The 19,254-nt window shown below is 30.4% G+C and overlaps 1 long non-coding RNA gene across 1 annotated transcript; it reads left to right on the top strand.

The window, feature by feature from the left end:
* The first annotated feature begins 216 nt into the window (after nt 1-216).
* On the top strand, nt 217-8,745 carry LOC126264225 (uncharacterized). The gene is made up of 2 exons (XR_007546989.1): nt 217-416; nt 8,444-8,745. It is a non-coding gene; the product is annotated as an uncharacterized LOC126264225 (long non-coding RNA).
* The last annotated feature ends 10,509 nt before the right edge of the window (nt 8,746-19,254 follow it).

Raw genomic sequence — 19,254 nt, 5'->3', positions numbered from 1 at the left:
ACCTGACGACATCGGGAAATATATTCTCTGAGGCTATGAAATATGAAAAAAAATCCAAAAAATCCGAAAAAAGTACAAGAAAAAATCACAATAAAGAAGAAAACAGCATTACCAAGAAACCGTCTTCAAAAATTCTACCAAAAAGGTTGAGGTCTAGAATGTTCCCGTTGGAGTTCCACATATCTATCTCTGTATATAGCAGGTACTTTCATTTTATGGAAATGTTTCCATAGTGTGGATCTAGGTTTCAACTCATCTATCATCTGAGAATGAAGCTTGTTTATAGCAATTATAATTTTAGATTAGTGCCGAAGTAATTCTTCCTTAAATTTTAATCTGTACTGTAATCACTAAATGTGTTTCCTAAAAAAATATGTTGCATATAACTTTTAAGTACCTCCACTGAATAGTTGAAGGTTAAAAAAATCGACAATGGGTCGAATCCATTTATTAACAACCAAACTTATATTAAATTAACCACATAACTTAAAGGTAAACAAAGTAGTTTTATTTGAAAAGTTATATTATATATGAATATTTGGGAATCACATTTATAGTCATTTAGTGTAGGTTGAAATATAAGGAAGAATTTCATTCGAAACAGATCTACCATTTAGTATAACTCATCTCATCTCGATATTTCTTTGCTCTGTCAATTTGTTGACACTGTGGATTCAAACGAATAGAATTATACCAAAAAATATAACTGAACCACAACTTGATGTAATATTAATACAATGCAAGATCAATTCAAATTTACTTGAAAGACGACAACGTGTTTCTAAACTACATATTTCGAATTAGGATTAATTGAATTAACCATAACTCTTGCCTATAATTGGACAGGGTGACATGCTATAAGGTGACGTAATCTTAGCAACATAATTGTTATTTTCTTTTATTTGACAAACAAACTTCCTTCGTTTCTATTGAAACATGAAAGTCTGCAAAACGTTACTCAATCCAATACTCACTCCCAAATGTCCGTTTATTTTTGTAATTACTAATTAATTAAAATTTTATTTATGTATACATCAGGCTAGTTATCTTCCTTTCAATTTCATCCTTCACCTCTCTTAGCAACAAAATATATATCGGCATTTAAGTATAAAGTTAACAATGTTAACAAAAACTATATTCTATTCACATGTTAATTATATGCAGAATCACAGACAGTATTTCTTTGATTCAAAATAAATATCAACGAGAGATCTGCAACTGATTTGATTTCAGTGACTCGTCATTGAAACCTTCAGACAGTAGGTTGCTATTATTGTAAATGTTTAAATATTTCACCTATTTAAATCAAAAGATAATTCACGTAGTTTCAACTAGGTACTGAATTTTTTTCTATCACGTTTGGTTGGATTATTACCCTCAAACAACACTAAGATATCAATCTTTCCAAATTTGCTAATTTTATGTCAAAATTTAATTAGATTCCTCATCTCTAGATGACAACTTCAAATAATGTCAACACATTTTATTAACAAAATCATGAAAAAGTGATTTCTACTTTACAATTTTCTGATTTGCAATCTTTGTTCAGATGAAATTTATAATTTGTTTGTGCATATATATTTTAAGTGTCTCCACGTTTTCTTGAGAGCTGACAAACTGGACAACTTGGTCTTAGTTGCTGATTTATAATCACGATTATAGGAACCTGGGATCCTATTAAGTAGTACTTTTCTAAAAAATCTTTATAAACTTTCAAGAGGTGAAACACAATTTACTTTATCTTGAATGTCTATAGGAGCATAAACTTTTTTTTCATTTATGATATTATTATCATTATTACAGATATTTTAGAAGAATACTGCTTAATAGGATACAAGGCTCCGCGATGTGTGGTAGTATAAAATGATCTTCTATGATCAGTATCGCGATTAAATAATCAGCGAATAAGCAGAACAAAAATATTCCATCTTTAGTTCTCGATGTTGTCAGTGTGTTGTCAAATCACGCATACTCTCAAGAAAATATGGAGACACCAAAAATATATATGCACCAAAGTAGATGAAAATTTTAGCAGAACTGAAAGCCATTAATTATAAGTTTCAACCGAACTAAGATTGCAAATCAATATTTACGCAGAAAATTGTAAAATAGTAATCACTATTTTATGATTTGGTTTATGAATTGTGTTGATATTATTTGAATTTGTCATCCAGACATGAAGAATCTAAATAATGTGCGATATAAAAGTATCAAATATGGAAAGATTAGTATATCATTTGAGGGTGATAACCAATGGTGAAAAAGAAAGTGCATAGTTGAAATCTGTCGCTCAGTTATTCAAGCTGAGAGAATCACCTACGTGAATTTACTGTTGATTTAAAAAGGTGAAATATTTAAAAAGTTACAAAAATAGCAACTTCCTGTCTGAATATTTATATTACGTGCCCTGAGAGTCACTGAAATCAAATCAGTTGCAGATCTCTCGTCGACATTTATTTCAAGTTTCAATAGCAACCAATTGTTTGTAAAAAAATAAAATAACATTTATGTTGCTAAGATTACGTTTCTATGTAATTTAGAACAAAGTTGTCTTCTCCCAAGCAAAACTTGATTTGATTTTTATATTGTATAAATATTTCACCAAATTGTGGTTCAGTTATATCTTTTCTTATAATTCTATTCGTTTTAATCCACAGTGTCAGCAAACTGACAGAGCAAAGGAATATCGTGATGATTTTTCGATTTGATATAATATTGTTGATGGTAGAAATGTTTCGAATCAATCTCATCCTTATATTTCAACCTACACTTGAAGACTATAAATGAAATTCACAAATAAATAAATATAACTTAACTTTACAAATAAAATTGCTTAGTTTAACTTTAGTTAGTTTTAATCCACAGTGTCAGCAAACTGACAGAGCAAAGGAATATCGTGATGATTTTTCGATTTGATATAATATTGTTGATGGTAGAAATGTTTCGAATCAATCTCATCCTTATATTTCAACCTACACTGGAAGACTATAAATGAGATTCACAAATAATTAAATATAACTTAACTTTACAAATAAAATTGCTTAGTTTAACTTAACAGCGGCGTTTACTAGACAAGGAATCGCACTTTCGGTCAGAAAAGGACGCAAAACAAAACATAGCCCGTAATGTGGTGCCGCCACGAAATCAAACAAACATTCGGTTTTAAAACGTTCGTGTGCACAATTTTTTTCATGGGACAGGACCGCACTCGAGATCTCATATTTATAACGAATTTATTGGTTATAAATAGATTATGAAATTTATAATAGTAATGAATTCTTAATATATTTTTATTAATTAAAATTATATTAAATTAATATATGATACAATAATATATATGAAAAGTATAATAATGTATACAGTTACTAATGGGGTTTGTGTCGTATAGTTAGTTCTAAACCAATCACATTTTATCATATAAACAAATATAATAAATACGATATACAAATACGGATGTCGATTTACAATCTATTATTAATTTAAAAAAATGATCTCAAAGTTAATCTTTAATCGATTCTTATTGTTTCGATTTTGATTGTGTAGGATAGTGACCTTATCTCTAAATTTGCATTTAGTACATACTCTTGGCGCCACGAAAATTACTTTCGCACCCTTAGAGTGAGGAGTGATTCAAACCAGTGCATGTGACCTGCGTGTATTTTTGTGTCAAAATTTAAGTGAAATGTGATAACATCAACAAAACGGATGGAATTTTTCTGTTCGGGTAGTACTTGTGTTAAGTGGTCAAGGAGAGGGGTGCGATTCAGTATACATTTAAAACGAGCCAGAAATTTTAGTTCAGTTTTGGTGGTTGAAGAAACAGTCACAGTTTCAAACAAAGAAACAAATTAGTCCTATTTTAGTCGTGAGCCAAAGTGTAATTTATTGTAAACTCTTAAAGGTAAGTTTTTTATTCAATTTTTGATTTATATTGCTGTATTATTGTTTAGTATATATATTTGTTAATTCATGTCATCAATTAATTGATTTTTACTTGTATATGTCACAATTTTGATATTATTTCATATTTTTGTGTCCTTGGTTTTCCATTGGTTGCATCTATATTCCATGTTCATTGTTTGTTGTTGGTTTTTCTCCCAGTGAAATTATGAATAAAGAATGATTTATTTGAAGAATGTATTAGTTTATTTCAAATCGAATTTAGTGAATTTAATATAAATATCATAGTTTTAAATTTTTATTACATATATAGTATATAGTCGGCTGTAGAATGGCATTACCACCCCAAGGTCGAGTTTATGTAATTAAATTAACTTTATAAAATTGGAATATCAAGTGACACATAATTATGAAATTTAAAATCAAAGAAGCATGAACCATTGTATTTTATAATGTATTTATATATAATAGTATACAATAATAAAATAAAAGCAATATTAATTGTAGAAAATGCCGAAAACGCGTAGATTTGCTTCTTGGACTAAGAGACGTGGAAAAAAATCAAAAGTTCAAGTAAATGTACAAAGAAAAAGGGAAGTAGAGAAAATAGGATCATATATTGTGGATAAACTTTTAGAACGAGTTGAGAATTATAAAGAATCTACCCAATGTTCCCGATATATTTTAAATGAGATACTAGATAATATTTTCAATTCACGTCCAAACGAAGAAGCTCTTAGTCCATGTGGTACAACAACCCCGTTACGTTCTGTTAGAACTAAGTCTAATTTAACCCCATGCAAAAGTGAAAGAAAAACGTTTTCAGAAATAAATGAAGAATATGAACGTTTTTATTCAAATTGGCAAAATTCATCTTTTTTGGAAACCATATCTGACGGCGACGACTTAATTAGTATTATTTTAGAATTGAAAATTTTCCTTTGGATATAGAAGTTGTTCCTGAAATCAATTCATTGACAGGTTATCGAATTGTAGATATCAGATACTTCCTAAATATAACAACTAAAATTCAAGTACAACACAACAAGAGGTGCACTGGTGGACAATTAGTTTATTTAAAAGAAGTGCGATGTGGGTTAAGAAGCACATTTATTTTAAAATGCAACATTTGTGACAAAGAAGTATCAGTTTCAACAGAAAATCCGAAAACAAGGTCCAAAATTAATAGAGCAGCTGTATGGGGAACATTTTCAGTAGGAAGCACCTACGCACATTTAATGGAATTATTGAAAGTAATGGATATTCCATGTTTATCTAAAAATTTGTATTATAAAATTCAAAATGAATTGGATCAGGTGTGTTATAGTACCATTACTGAAATTTTTATTGTTTTTATACATGAAATATTATAGGTATGGAAAGAATCATTATGGCTTGCTTTGGAAGAAGCTGGAAAATTAGAACGTGAAGCTGCAATTAAGGAAGGACATGTAGATTCACATGGCATTCCATATATAACTGATGGATATTTAGATGGAGGATGGTCTAAACGAAGCTATGGACATACGTATAATGCAAATTCTGGAGCTGTAAGTTTATAATATATTCGGATATGTAACAAATAACATTTTATGTTATAATTTGTAGGCTGTTATAATAGGGAAAACAACAGGAAAAGTATTATTCGTAGGTGTAAGGAATAAATACTGTTGTATTTGCGCTAGAGCCGAAAACAATAATGAAGCTGCTAAAACACATATTTGTTTTAAAAATTGGTCCGGTTCATCATCTTCAATGGAACAGGATATAATAGTATAGAAATGCATGGGTTGAAATACTTAAAATTTATTGCAGATGGTGATTCCTCAGTTTTTAAAAATATTAAAGAAAAGGTACCATATGGACACGAGGTAAACTTGTAATATAAAATAATAGTTAGATAAGTTTTACAAATATTTACACAATACTTTTTAGGTTGTTAAAATTGAATGCATGAACCATGTATTAAAAAATTTCAGTAAAAACCTTTACAAAATTAAAAAAGATACTCAAGGGGTCCCTGTTGATGCCAGAAAGACGTTAAAAAGCGATACTATTAATGAACTAAATAAATCAGTTCAATCTGCAATTTACGCAAATACAGGATCCAGAAAATCTAAGAGCCGATATTAGAAATTCAATATATCACGTTTATGGTAATCACAGTGCTTGCAAACAGTATTTGTGCACCAATACTGGAGACGTTTCTAATGATCGAACAACTCAACTTATATCTTCTGGCCTGCATCACCATCTTTTTGGTGCTATTGAGCAATTATTAATGAAGGCTGATTTACTTCTTGATAAAGAAACCAACAATAAAGCAGAAATTTTTATGAATATAATGGCTCGTTTCAATATGGGAGAAAGATTGAACTTGATTCAAAGAAATTCATTTCAAATACGAGCTCATTTAAGCGTCCTCTCTTACAATTATGGTTCAGATTGGCATACAAAACCTTGGAAATCATATTTTAATGAAAGTCCAGGTAAAAATCTAAAAAAATTTATAAGTACTCAGAGTAATGAAAAAGAGCGGAAGCGCAAAAATCCTTATGATAGGGAATCTGTAAAAAAAAGGATCAAATTTTCAGGAGATTCTAACTATGGTCCTAACATAGCGGAAACATATGTTTCAGATAGTGATATCAACTCAGCAGTACAAAATTTGTGCGAACGTTTGAAGGTGGTGTATGCTTTATGTATATATACATATATACTCCTACTTCTAACCCTAACACCAAGCCTTCCTTCCGACTAGCCACCCCACACCTCCAAAACGCAGAAGTCTTCCACAAAGTGGGATACGCCTATGGAGGTGTTCTCGAAATCCTGACGACGCACCCCTGTGCTCACCGAAAGGACACGGAAGCACTGGAAGTATTTGTTTCCATTAAGGTCAAAATACAAAAGTTAATAGTTAGAACATGCCTGCTTACAAGGCGACGTGGAATGATAATGCAAGGTACTCAGTAAAACGCTTATTGACTATCTTACAACATTGGTGGGCTGTATACAACTAACTCTGCTCTTACAACTTAACTCTGTTTCAATAACTACGCTCTTCTGTTGTTTTTATTCTCCGTTGTCATCACAACCGTTATACACGATGTCTAGATATTCTAACATAACTTGCCTCGAGTGAATTGGACCAATGATGAGTAAGTATAATGTTTGCATGAGTACTGAGGTTTACACTTTAAACCATCAATTATCATTGGTTGATTGTGTCTTATGAAATTTTATGCAATATGTTCCTACTTTATCTACATGTAAAAAAATTAAAAACTAAGTTTCCTAAGTTGTTCTCTAAAGAGCTTATAAAATTAACTATTCGTTATTCATTTGTAGACATTTGAATTCCATTCCCATAAACAAATTTCAATGTTTTATTTATTAATTCGTTATTTATTTGTAGATATTTGCTTTTCGTTGTCATAAACTAATTTCAATTTTGTTCATTAAATCAGGTAGACCAAAAAGTTTTCTTTACTTGTTTACCAACAAACTTTAATCAGTTCAAACTTTTATTTCATACGAACCACATCTCTCTGAAGTTGCTTCTACGCTTCAATTCAAAATTATTAGTTAAATATTCTCGCTTTTATTAATGAGTCCCTACCTCATTGGAAATGATAATCGGAAGAAATACTTGTGTATAGTAATACTAGAAATGAAACAGATCGTATCAAACTGTTATTTTTAGGGAATATTTTTGTCTAAATTCATTAATTTACTTACAAGAATCCCAATTAAACAAAGAATAAGTACTTTAATTAATTTGTTTTCAGAATAAATTAAGATTGAAATCTTAAAGTATGATGCAAAAGGCAAATGGTGTAAAGATTCTAGTGGCCCAAGAATTGGATTTGAATGTAAGTATAATTTTCATCTGTATTCAAGATTTTTATAATTAATGACATATTTTATGTTAAAACACACAATTAAATTATTTAAATTAAATGAAAAACAAATAAAATTGGTATATATAATAAAATTAATCTTTAATATTAATTTTATATATCTTTTTTAAAGTATTTCGACGATTCGTTGGGCACGAGGAGTTACGTTCACATGGAAAGGCTGGTTACCATCATATAAATGAAGATGAAATGAGCCACGACAAAACCTGACGACATCGGCAAATAATTTCTCTGAGGCTATGAAATATGAATAAAAATCTAAGAAATCCGAAAATAGTACAAGAAAAAATCACAATAAAGAAGAAAACATCATTACCAAGAAACCGTATTCAAAAGTTCCACCAAAAAGGCTGAGGACTAGAATGTTTCCATTGGAGTTCCACATATCTATCTCTGTATATAGCAAGTACTTCCAATTTATGGAAATGTTTCCATAGTGTGGATCTAGGTTTCAACTCATCTATCATCTGAGAATGAAGCTTGTTTATAGCAATTATAATTTTAGATTAGTGCCGAAGTAATTTTTCCTTAAATTTTAATCTGTATTGTAATCACTAAATGTGTTTCCTAAAAAAATATGTTGCATATAACTTTTAAGTACCTCCACTGAATAGTTGAAGGTTAAAAAAATCGACAATGGGTCGAAACCATTTATTAACAACCAAACTTATATTAAATTAACCACATAACTTAAAGGTACACAAAGTAGTTTTATTTGGAAAATTATATTATATATAAATATTTGGGAATCACATTTATAGTCATTTAGTGTGGGTTGAAATATAAGGATGAATTTGATTCGGAACAGTTCTACCATTTAGTATAACTCATCTCATCTCGATATTTCTTTGCTCTGTCAATTTGTTGACACTGTGGATTCAAACGAATAGAATTATACCAAAAAATATAACTGAACCACAACTTGATGTAATATTAATACAATGCAAGATCAAATAAAATTTACTTGAAAGACGACATTCCTCACCTCTCTTAGCAACAAAATATATATCGGCATTTAAGTATAAAGTTAACAATGTTAACAAAAACAATTTCTATTCACATGTTAATTATCTGCAGAATCACAGACAGTATTTCTTTGATTCAAAATAAATGTCGACGAGAGATCTGCAACTGATTTGATTTCAGTGACTCGTAATCGAAACCTTCAGACAGTAGGTTGCTATTGTTGTAAATGTTTAAATATTTCACCTTTTTAAATCAAAAGATAATTCACGTAGTTGAATCTTTAAGCAAGAATTAGTGAGCGGCAAATTTCAACTAAGTACTGAATTTTTTCTGTCACGTTTGGTTGGATTATTACCCTCAAATAACACAAAGATACCAATCTTTCCAAATTTGCTAATTTTATGTCAAAATTTAATTAGATTCCTCATCTCTAGATGACAACTTCAAATAATGTCAACACATTTTATTAACAAAATCATGAAAAAGTGATTTCTACTGTACAATTTGCTGATTTGCAATCTTTGTTCAGATGAAATTTATAATTAATAGCTCTATCATTTGTAATTTTGTTAAAATTTTCATCTACGTTTGTGCATATATATTTTAAGTGTCTCCACGTTTTCTTGAGAGCTGACAAATTGGACAACTTGGCCTTAGTTGCTGATTTATAATCGCGATTATAGGAACCTGGGATCCTATTAAGTAGTATTTAAAATTTAAATTTTAAAAAATCTTTATAAGCATTCAAGAGGTGAAACACAATTTACTTTACCTACATGCTCCATACTTGCTTTAAAATAAAGTTCAAATCGTGGTGGTGAATCAAAACTTGAAGATTGTGATGCACAATATAAATTGAACTTTGCGAATGTTATTTGATGGGATAAGAACCCTTTAGAAGATAAATAAAAGTTGCTCAAGTTTTTTGTGCTCTTCGCAATAACTTAATGAACAAGTTTAGAAGGTAAATTTACCAAAAAATAGTTTTGTACATAATCTGGATTCAATAGCAACGAAGGCAGTTTGTTTATCAAACAAAAGAAACACATTCAATATTCATACATTCTTCCTTTCTATTTACCTGGAAGAATATCATCATCTAACACATGTCTGATCGGTATTCCAAATAAATGCTTTTCTAAGAAAATTGTGTCTCAATTCTTGACTCTGTTATAGCGTAAGCTTTATTTTCAATAATAAGATGTTTTTTCGCATTGTAAATTAAATTGTTTCAGAAGAATGTTTCACTGTTAACTGTCACAGGAGGATAGCTCCGTCATTATTATTATAGAATCCTGAGTTCAGAATCTCTCGACAATTTAGAATATCATCTTTCTATATTTGGTATCGCCAATATAAAATCGACCAACAAGCAAAATGAAATAACTGAAATATCAGTTGTCAGTCAGTTGTCAAAACAAACGTACAGGTAGGTCCAGAGTTCTCAAAAACTTATTCTCCTGTTTTAAGAAATTGTTAGTAAATAATTTCATTATTTATTCCATATGGTATTACTCAAGCCTTAACCATTATGTTAAACCCTACACATTTTCCATTTAAATTCAATCCATTGATGTTAATCATCAAATTTGACTCTTTTAAGAAATTATGTGTTATGAATTACATCTGAAATAAATTGATGGCGTGTATGTAGTTGTTGAGTTTTTGAATGATGAGATACCTAGTGTTCTCAAGTTTCACAGCATCTCTTGAATGTTGAAATTGTTAATATTTCAAATTAAGTTGTAGGAACAATTCCCTTAGATACATAATTTATTGCAGTTAATCAAGGCGGAATATTGTGACAATTACATTAATAACGAAATATATCTATTTTAGAGCTCTGATTTCAAATAGTGTTAATTAGTCATGAAATTCTCGAAAATCAAGTCACATGAAAAATTCCCGTGGGCTTTAATTTTGCTGAATCAAAATATTACCAATCATATTAAAATTCATTTAAGTAAAGTTAGGCATATGATATATTATCAAAACACCAAGATGTCTTAGAAACTGTAAAAAAGAATTCCGATTTGTATATATATCAAAAGTTAATCAAAGTTATACAATATTACATAGTACAGAGAGTATTTAGTGTACAATATCGTGTTATTTATACCTCCCCTTTGGTTGACTGAATCAGTGTACTACAACGCCGTATAATCAAATTGAGTCATCCCTAATTAAAAATCGCTCCATTATTTACCTTCTTTCAAAAAAACCTTTGGTCACTGTGTTTTTCAATCTCTTCTACAATATGATTTATTCAATCAATTTTTGAAGATAATATTTGCAATACCCTCAAAAATTATTTCTTTTTGCAGATGGCAAATTTAAATAAAGCATCCTAAGAACTCCATGTACATCCCATCGCATATGGAGAGTTACTACCACGATTTTAACATATTTTTAAAGCAAGTATGGAGCATATAGGTAAAGCAAGTAAATTGTGTTTCACTACTTGAATGTCTATAGGAGCATAAACTGTCTTTTCAATTATGATATTATTATTATTATTATTATTATTATTGCAGATATTTTAGAAGAATAGTGCTTAATAGGATACAAGGGTCCGCGATGTTTGGTAGTATAAAATACCTTCATTCTATGATCAGAATCGCGAAAAAGCAGAACGAAAATACTCCATCTTTAGTTCTCGATGTTGTCAGTGTGTTGTCAAAACAGGCATACTGTCAAGAAAATATGGAGACACCAAAAATATATATGCACCAAAGTAGATGAAAATTTTAGCAGAACTGCAAATGATAAAGCCATTAATTATAAGTTTCAACCGAACAAAGATTGCAAATCAATATTTACGCAGAAAATTGTAAAATAGAAATTACTATTTTATGATTTGGTTTATAAGTTGTGTTGATATTATTTGAATTTGTCATCCAGACATGAGGAATCTAAATAATTTGCGATATAAAATTATCAAATATGGAAAGATTAGTATATCATTTGAGGGTGATAACCAATGTTGAAAAAGAAAAATTCAGTGTATAGTTGAAATCAGTCGCTCAGTTATTCAAGCTGAGAGAATCACCTACGTGAATTTACTGTTGATTTAAAAAGGTGAAATATTTAAACAGTTACAAAAATAGTAACTTACTGTCTGAAGGTTTAGATTACGTGCCCTGAAAGTCACTGAAATCAAATCAGTTGCAGATCTCTCGTCGACATTTATTTCAAGTTTCAATAGCAACCAATTGTTTGTCAAAAAATAAAATAACATTTATGTTGCTAAGATTACGTTTCCTTATGACATATGTCACAAGTATGTAATATAGAACAAAGTTGTCTTCTCCCAAGCAAAACTTGATTTGATTCTTATATTGTATTTCACCAAATTGTGGTTCAGTTATATCTTTTCTTATAATTCGATTCCTTTTTATCCACGGTGTCAGCAAATTGACAGAGCAAAGAAATATCATGATGATTTTTCGATTTGTTATAATATTGTTGATGGTAGAACTGTTTCGAATCAATCTCATCCTTATATTTCAACCTACATTGGAAGACTATAAATGAGATTCACAAATAATTAAATATAACTTAACTTTACAAATAAAATTACTTAGTTTAACTTAAGTCGATAATTTAGTTTGGTGTTATAAAATGGTTTCGACACATTGTCGATTTTTTCAACCTCCAATTATTCAGTAGAAAGATTTACAGCTATATATAACATAATTATTTATAATATATTGTCACACCCGTGACTTATTGGGGAGTAGCTCAGATAAACACCAGTACAGAATAAATACAATTTTATTCATAGCTTATATAGAAAAAACACATTACAAATTGTCTAACTTACAGTAATAAGTAAGGGACCATCTTGGGGTTCACTGGTATCCACCGGGCGACTCGTGACCTCTGTTGTAGTTCACACACTTCTGTCCTGTTACTTGATCTGCGTCACGCTTTTATTTATAGTCTGATATTACAAAACATTACAATAGTTTATTGACACCAGTAAAGCGTGACCCAGATATACCGCTGAGTCTTGGCAAGTCAGCGGAATGTATTGGTGCTGACAATGCCAATCAAGATATTATGCGAAAGCAATAATCGCATAATCATGGTTACCAATCCAAGAAACAACTGAATTGTGTTTTGGTTTTCGTACTATAAACAATTTAATAACTGAATTAGCGGTCATGAAATGCGAAAACAGCAAGCGTGCCTGCAAGAAGTTCGAGTGCTTCAGAGTCCTATTGGGACCACACGGCACTTCGCCAGTTCCATTTCAGAAGAAGTTCCTATTAAGAGACAAAAACCGTGAAATAAGAAACTGAAAAAGCGGCTCAAATCCAGGTTCGATTGTCAGAAAGACACAGCTAATTATTGTAAAGCCCCAGTTTTGATCGGCTGCATTAGAGTACATTAGACTACCAATTAATTCTCTGTATCGTGTGGGGACTTTGAACATTTTTAAATCTCTGTTAACTTTTGAGTGGCAGTCATAGGGTGTTTTAACTGGATTGCAATCCACAATTCTGAATTTCTCTAAAACATATTTTTTTTGTTTAAGTGTTACTCCTCCTTGCTTTGGTTAATTTCTATTCCAAAAAAAACTTAGCATTCTTTGATCCTCAATTTCTCAGCTAATTCTCTCTTAATTTCATTACCAGTTTGTTTTTCGACAGTTCTTTTGTACTCCTTAAATTTTTCAAGAAATTCTCCTTTTGACATGAGAAAATACACCTAAATGTTAGAAGATATCTTGATCCACCACTGGTTCTGAGTCGCATTGGTCCGCAGATGTCTGAATGAACAATATTCAGTAACTGCTTACTTCTTACTTCTCTGTCAGTAAAGGATGTCCTTGATTGTTTACCTCGTTGACATATGTCACACCACGTGGGTAATTTATCGTTATCCAATTTTATTTATACTTAAATAAATATTATATATAAAATATATAAAATAATTGTTCCAATAGTGCCGGTCCATTTGAAGCATGGATTGACTCCAATTTAAGCCATACGTCTTTGGAAATCTCGCATCCTTTGATACTCTTGAGGTCCGATGGGCTTATGCATAGGATTATGTCCGCATTTACCTTTTTATCTTATTTACATCCACGTTTTAGGCCCTGATTCACTTTTTGTGTCACCCTGACATATAACTGGCTTTGATACTTCACCATTAACGAAATCCCAGGTATCGATTTTGGTAAGTAACGCCTCTACCTGAATCCGCCTCGTGTCGAAATTTTCCTTTCGACCGAGGTAGTAAGAAAAATAGTATACACTACACGGGAAAAAAGTTTGGGATTCCTGCCCTGCGCGCCATATTGCCCGAGGCGTAGCCGAGGTAGTAAGAAAAATACTATTGGATAGAAGTTCAATTCTTGTCCCACACATCGTCATCTCGAGTCCCATGTTTTGATAGTACGGACCTACGTTATAACTCATCGTACATCTGAGAATTAAGCTTGTTTATTCTAATTATAATTTTAGAATAGTGCCGAAGTAATTCTTCCTTAAAATTTAATCTGTACTGTAATCAGTAAATGTGTTTCATAAATTATGTCGCATATATCTTTTAAGTACTTCTTTCCACTAACTAATTCGAGGTTAAAATTAATTAAATTAACCACAAAACGTAAACAAAGTAGTTTTATTTGGAAAGTTATATTATATTTAAATATTTGGGAACCCCATTTATAGTCATTTTGTGTAAGTAGAAATATAAGGATGAAATTGATTCGGAACAGTTCTACCATTAAAGTTATTATAACTCATCTCGACATTTCTTTGCTCTGTCAATTTGTTGACACTGTGGATACAAACAAATAGAATTATAACAAAAAATATAACTGAACCACAATTTGATGTAATATTAATACAATATAAGATCAAATCAAATTTACTTGAAAGAAGACAACGTGTTTCCAAACCACATATTTCGAATTAGGTTTAATTGATGCCTATAATTGGACAGGCTGACATACATCATAAGGTGACGTAACCTTAGCAACATAAATGTTATTTTCTCTTATTTGACTAACATATCTCCCTTCGTTGCAACTGAAACAGGAAAGATTGCAAAATGTCACTCAATACAACACTCACTCCAAAATGTTCGTTTAATTTTGTAATTACTAATTAATTAAAATTTTATTTATGTGTATATACATCAGGCAAGTTACTTGTTTTCAATTTCATCCCCCACCTCTCTTAGTGGCAAAATATATTTCTGCATTTAAGTATAAAGTTAATGAAAACAATTTCTATTCACATGTTAATTATCAGGCAGTATTCCTTTGACGGAAAATAAATGTCGTCGAGACATCTACAACTGATTTGATTTCAGTGACTCGTAATCGGAACCTTCGGACAGTAGGTTGCTATTATTGTAACTGTTTAAACATGTCACCTTTTTAAATCAAAAAATAATTCACGTAGTTGATTCTTTAAGCAAGAATTAGTGAGCGGCAAATTTCAACTAGGTGCTGAATTTCTCTCTTTCACGTTTGGTTGAATTATCACCCTCAAACAACACTAAGATACCAATCTTTCTAATTTTGCTAATTTTATGTCAAAATTTATTCAGATTCCTCATGTCTAGATGACAAGTTCAAATAATGACAACACAATTTATAAACAAATTCAAATGACAATTTTCTGTGTAAAAATTTGCAATCTAGCTCTATCATTTGTAATTTTGATGAAATTTTCATCTACTTTAATGCATATATATTTTAAGTGTCTCAACGTTTTCTTGAGAGCTAGTAACCACCACGCACGTTTTGACAACTTGCTGATAAATTAGACAACTTGGGCATGTTGGGGTATTTTCATTCTGCTTAGTTGCTAATCTTATAATCACGATTATAGGAACCTGGGATCATATTAAGTAGTATTTTTCTAGAAAAACTACTTTACCGTGCAATAAGGTATAACATAACTGAAAAGAAAGATAAACATTCAAGAGGTGACAAACAATTTACTTGGTTTACCTATATGCTATATGCAAAATCTTAACATCTACTACATGTCTGATCGGTATTCTAAATAAATGATTTTCCAAGTAAATTGCGTCTCAATTCTTGACTCTGTTATAGCGTAAGCTTTATTTTCAAGAATAAGATATTTTTTCGCATTGTAAATTAAATTATATCAGCAGAATGCTACACAGTTAACTGTGACAGGAAAATAGCTCCTCGATTTTTATTATAGGATCCTGTGTTTAGAATATCTCGAGAATTTATAATAACAACTTTGTATACTTGGTAAGGCCTTTATAAAATCGGCCAACAAGCAAAATGAAATAACTCCAACATCAGTTGACAGTTAGTTGTCAAAACACACGTACAGAACCAGAGTTCTCAAAAACTTATTCTCTCGTTTTAAGAAATTGTTAATAAATAATTTCATTATTTATTCTATATAGTATTATTCAAGTCTTAACCATTAATTTAAACCACACACATTTTCCATTTAAATTTGATTCACTGATGTTAATCATCAAATTTGACTTTCCTTAGACATTATGTGTTATTCCTTATGAATTACATCTGAAATAAATTAATGGCGTGTATGTAGTTGTTGATTTTTTGAATGGTGAGACACCTACTGTTCTAAAGTTTCACAGCATCTCTTGAATGTTGAAATTGTTAATATTTTAAATTAAGTTTTGGGAACAGTTGTAAATAACAGTTGCTAGGTTACAAGTGTTCTATTGTTTTTTAAATTTGGATTCCCTTAGATACATAATTTATTGCAGTTAATCAAGGCGGAATATTGTAACAATTACATTAATAACGAAATATATCTATTTTAGAGCCCTGATTTCAAATAGTGTTAATTAATCATGAAACTCTCGGAAATCAAGCCACATGAAAATTTCCCGTGGGCTTTAATTTTGCTGTATCAAAATATTACCAATTATATTTAAAGTTCACTTAAATAAAGTTAGGAGATAAGATATATTAACAAAACACCAAAATGTCTTAGAAACTGTAAAAAAGAATCCCGATTTGTATATATATCAAAAGTTAACCAAAGTTATACAATATTACAGAGTACAGAGAGTATTTAGTGTAAAATATCGTGTTATATATACCGCCCTTTTGGTTGACTGAATCAACGCACTACAACGCCGTATAATCAAATTGAGACATCCCTAATTAAAAATGATTCCGTTATTTTCCTTCTTTCAAAAAAATCTTTGGTCACTGTGTTTTTCATTCTCTTCTACAATATGATTTATTCAATCAATTTTTGAAGATAATTTTTGCAATACCCTCAAAAATTATTTCTTTTTACAGATTGCAAATTTAAATAAAGTATCTTAAGAACTCCATCTACATCCCAACGCATATGGAGAGTTACCACCACGATATTAACATATTTTTGAAGCAAGTATGGAGCATACAGGTAAAGCAAGTAAATTGTGTCTCACTTCTTGAATGTCTATAAGAGCATAAATTTTCATTTCAATTATGATATACCTTATTACAGATATTTTAGAAGAATACTGCTTAATAGGATACAAGGCTCCCAGAAAATTGTGAAATAGTGTGAATTACTATTTCATGATTTGGTTTATAAATTGTGATAACATTATTTGAACTTGTCATCCAGACATGAAAAATCTAAATAATTTGCGACATAAAATTATCAAATATGGAAAGATTGGTATATTAGTGTTGTTTGAGGGTGATAACTAAAGGTGAAGGAGAAAAATTCAGTGCATAGTTGAAATCTGTCGCTCACTTATTCAAGCTGAAAGAATCAACTACGTGAATTTACTGTTTATTTAAAAAGGTGAAATATTTAAACAGTTACAAAAATAGCAACTTACCGTCTGAAGGTTTAGATTACTAGCCCTGAGAGTCACTGAAATCAAATCAGTTGCAGATCCCTCTTTGACATTTATTGCTGCTGAATAGATTGCTGCTAAGAGAAGTTTCAACTATTATAAGGTGAGGAATAGAATTGAAAACAAGATAACTAGCCTGATGTATAAACACATAAATAAAATTTTAATTAATTTGTAATTACAAAATAAAACGAGTAGGTGTGTGACTGAGTGACATTTTACAAACTTTCAAGTTTCAATAGCAACGAATTGTTTGTCAAAAAATAAAATAACATGTCAAATTATGTTTCTTTATGGCATATGTCAGAAGTATGTAATTTAGAAAAAAGTTGTCTTCTCTCAAGCAAATTTGATTTGATTCTTACATTGTATTAATATAACACCAAATTGTGGTTCAGTTATATCTTTTCTTATAATTCGTTTTAATCCACGGTCTCAGCAAATTGACAGAGCAAAGGAATATCGTGATGATTTTTCAATTTGTTATAAAATTTTTGATGGTAGAACTGTTTCGAATCAATCTCATCCTTGTATTTCAACCTACAGTGGATGACCATAAATGAGATTCCCAAATATTTAAATATAACATAACTTTACAAATAAGACTACTTTGTTTAACTTATGTCGATATTTTAATACTAGTTTGGTGTTATAAAATGGTTTCGACACATTGCCAATTTTTTCAACCTCCAATTATTCAGTGGAAAAATATACAGATATATATATATATATATATATATATATATATATATATAGTTATTTAGGAAACACCTTTTCCGTCATAAATTACAGATTAAAATATAAGCAAAAACAACTACAGCACCATTCTAATATTATAATTACTATAAACATGCTTAATTCTCAGATGTTAGATGAGTTGAAACGTATGCCCATACTATGGAAAACTTTCCATAAAATGAAAGTACCTGCTTTAGTCCTCAGCCTTTTTGATAGATTGTGATTTTTTCTTGTACTTTTTTCGGATTTCTTGCATATTTTTTCATATTTCATAGCCTCAGAGAAAATAGCATGCCCTCAATCTCCGGAGATCTATCTTTCAACACTCTAATCCGGAGATTGCATGCTTGCATGATATCCAACCCTGTGAATCCGACAGATACAAGAGACCTTGTCTTTTGGCTGTCTAGACCTCTGCGTCTCTTTGGGACATCTTTTCTTTACCGTACCTCTTTAGTTTTCCCTTCTATTTTCCTAAACCTTTGTTAATAACTCTTAGGCCACGATCTTCGCATCGGTGCCCGGAGAGGCCTCCTTGTTCCAATAAACAAAAATCATAATTTATTCTGAAAACAAATCAATGTGTTGTTTTATTGAGCGTTATTCTGTGTTTAGTTGGGAATTCCTGTAAGTATAAGTAATGAATTTAGCCAAAATTATTCCCTAAAAATAACAGTTTGGTACGATCGGTTTCATTTCTAGCACTACTGTACATAAGTATTTCTTCTAATTACCATTTTCAATGAGAAAGAACCTGTTTTGTATGTGTAATAGTTTCTGCTCGAAGAACCAATGTTTTGTATGTGCTGGACTAGTAAAACTGCCAAGTTTGTGATTTTTCTGTTTATTTTGCTCGGAGCATCTGAACGTTGTGTGTTGCTCTCGAGCT

The sequence above is a fragment of the Aethina tumida genome, chromosome 1 (genome assembly GCF_024364675.1).
Source record: "Aethina tumida isolate Nest 87 chromosome 1, icAetTumi1.1, whole genome shotgun sequence".
Classification (NCBI taxonomy): domain Eukaryota; kingdom Metazoa; phylum Arthropoda; class Insecta; order Coleoptera; family Nitidulidae; genus Aethina; species Aethina tumida.
This window is presented reverse-complemented; position numbering and strand designations above follow the sequence as displayed.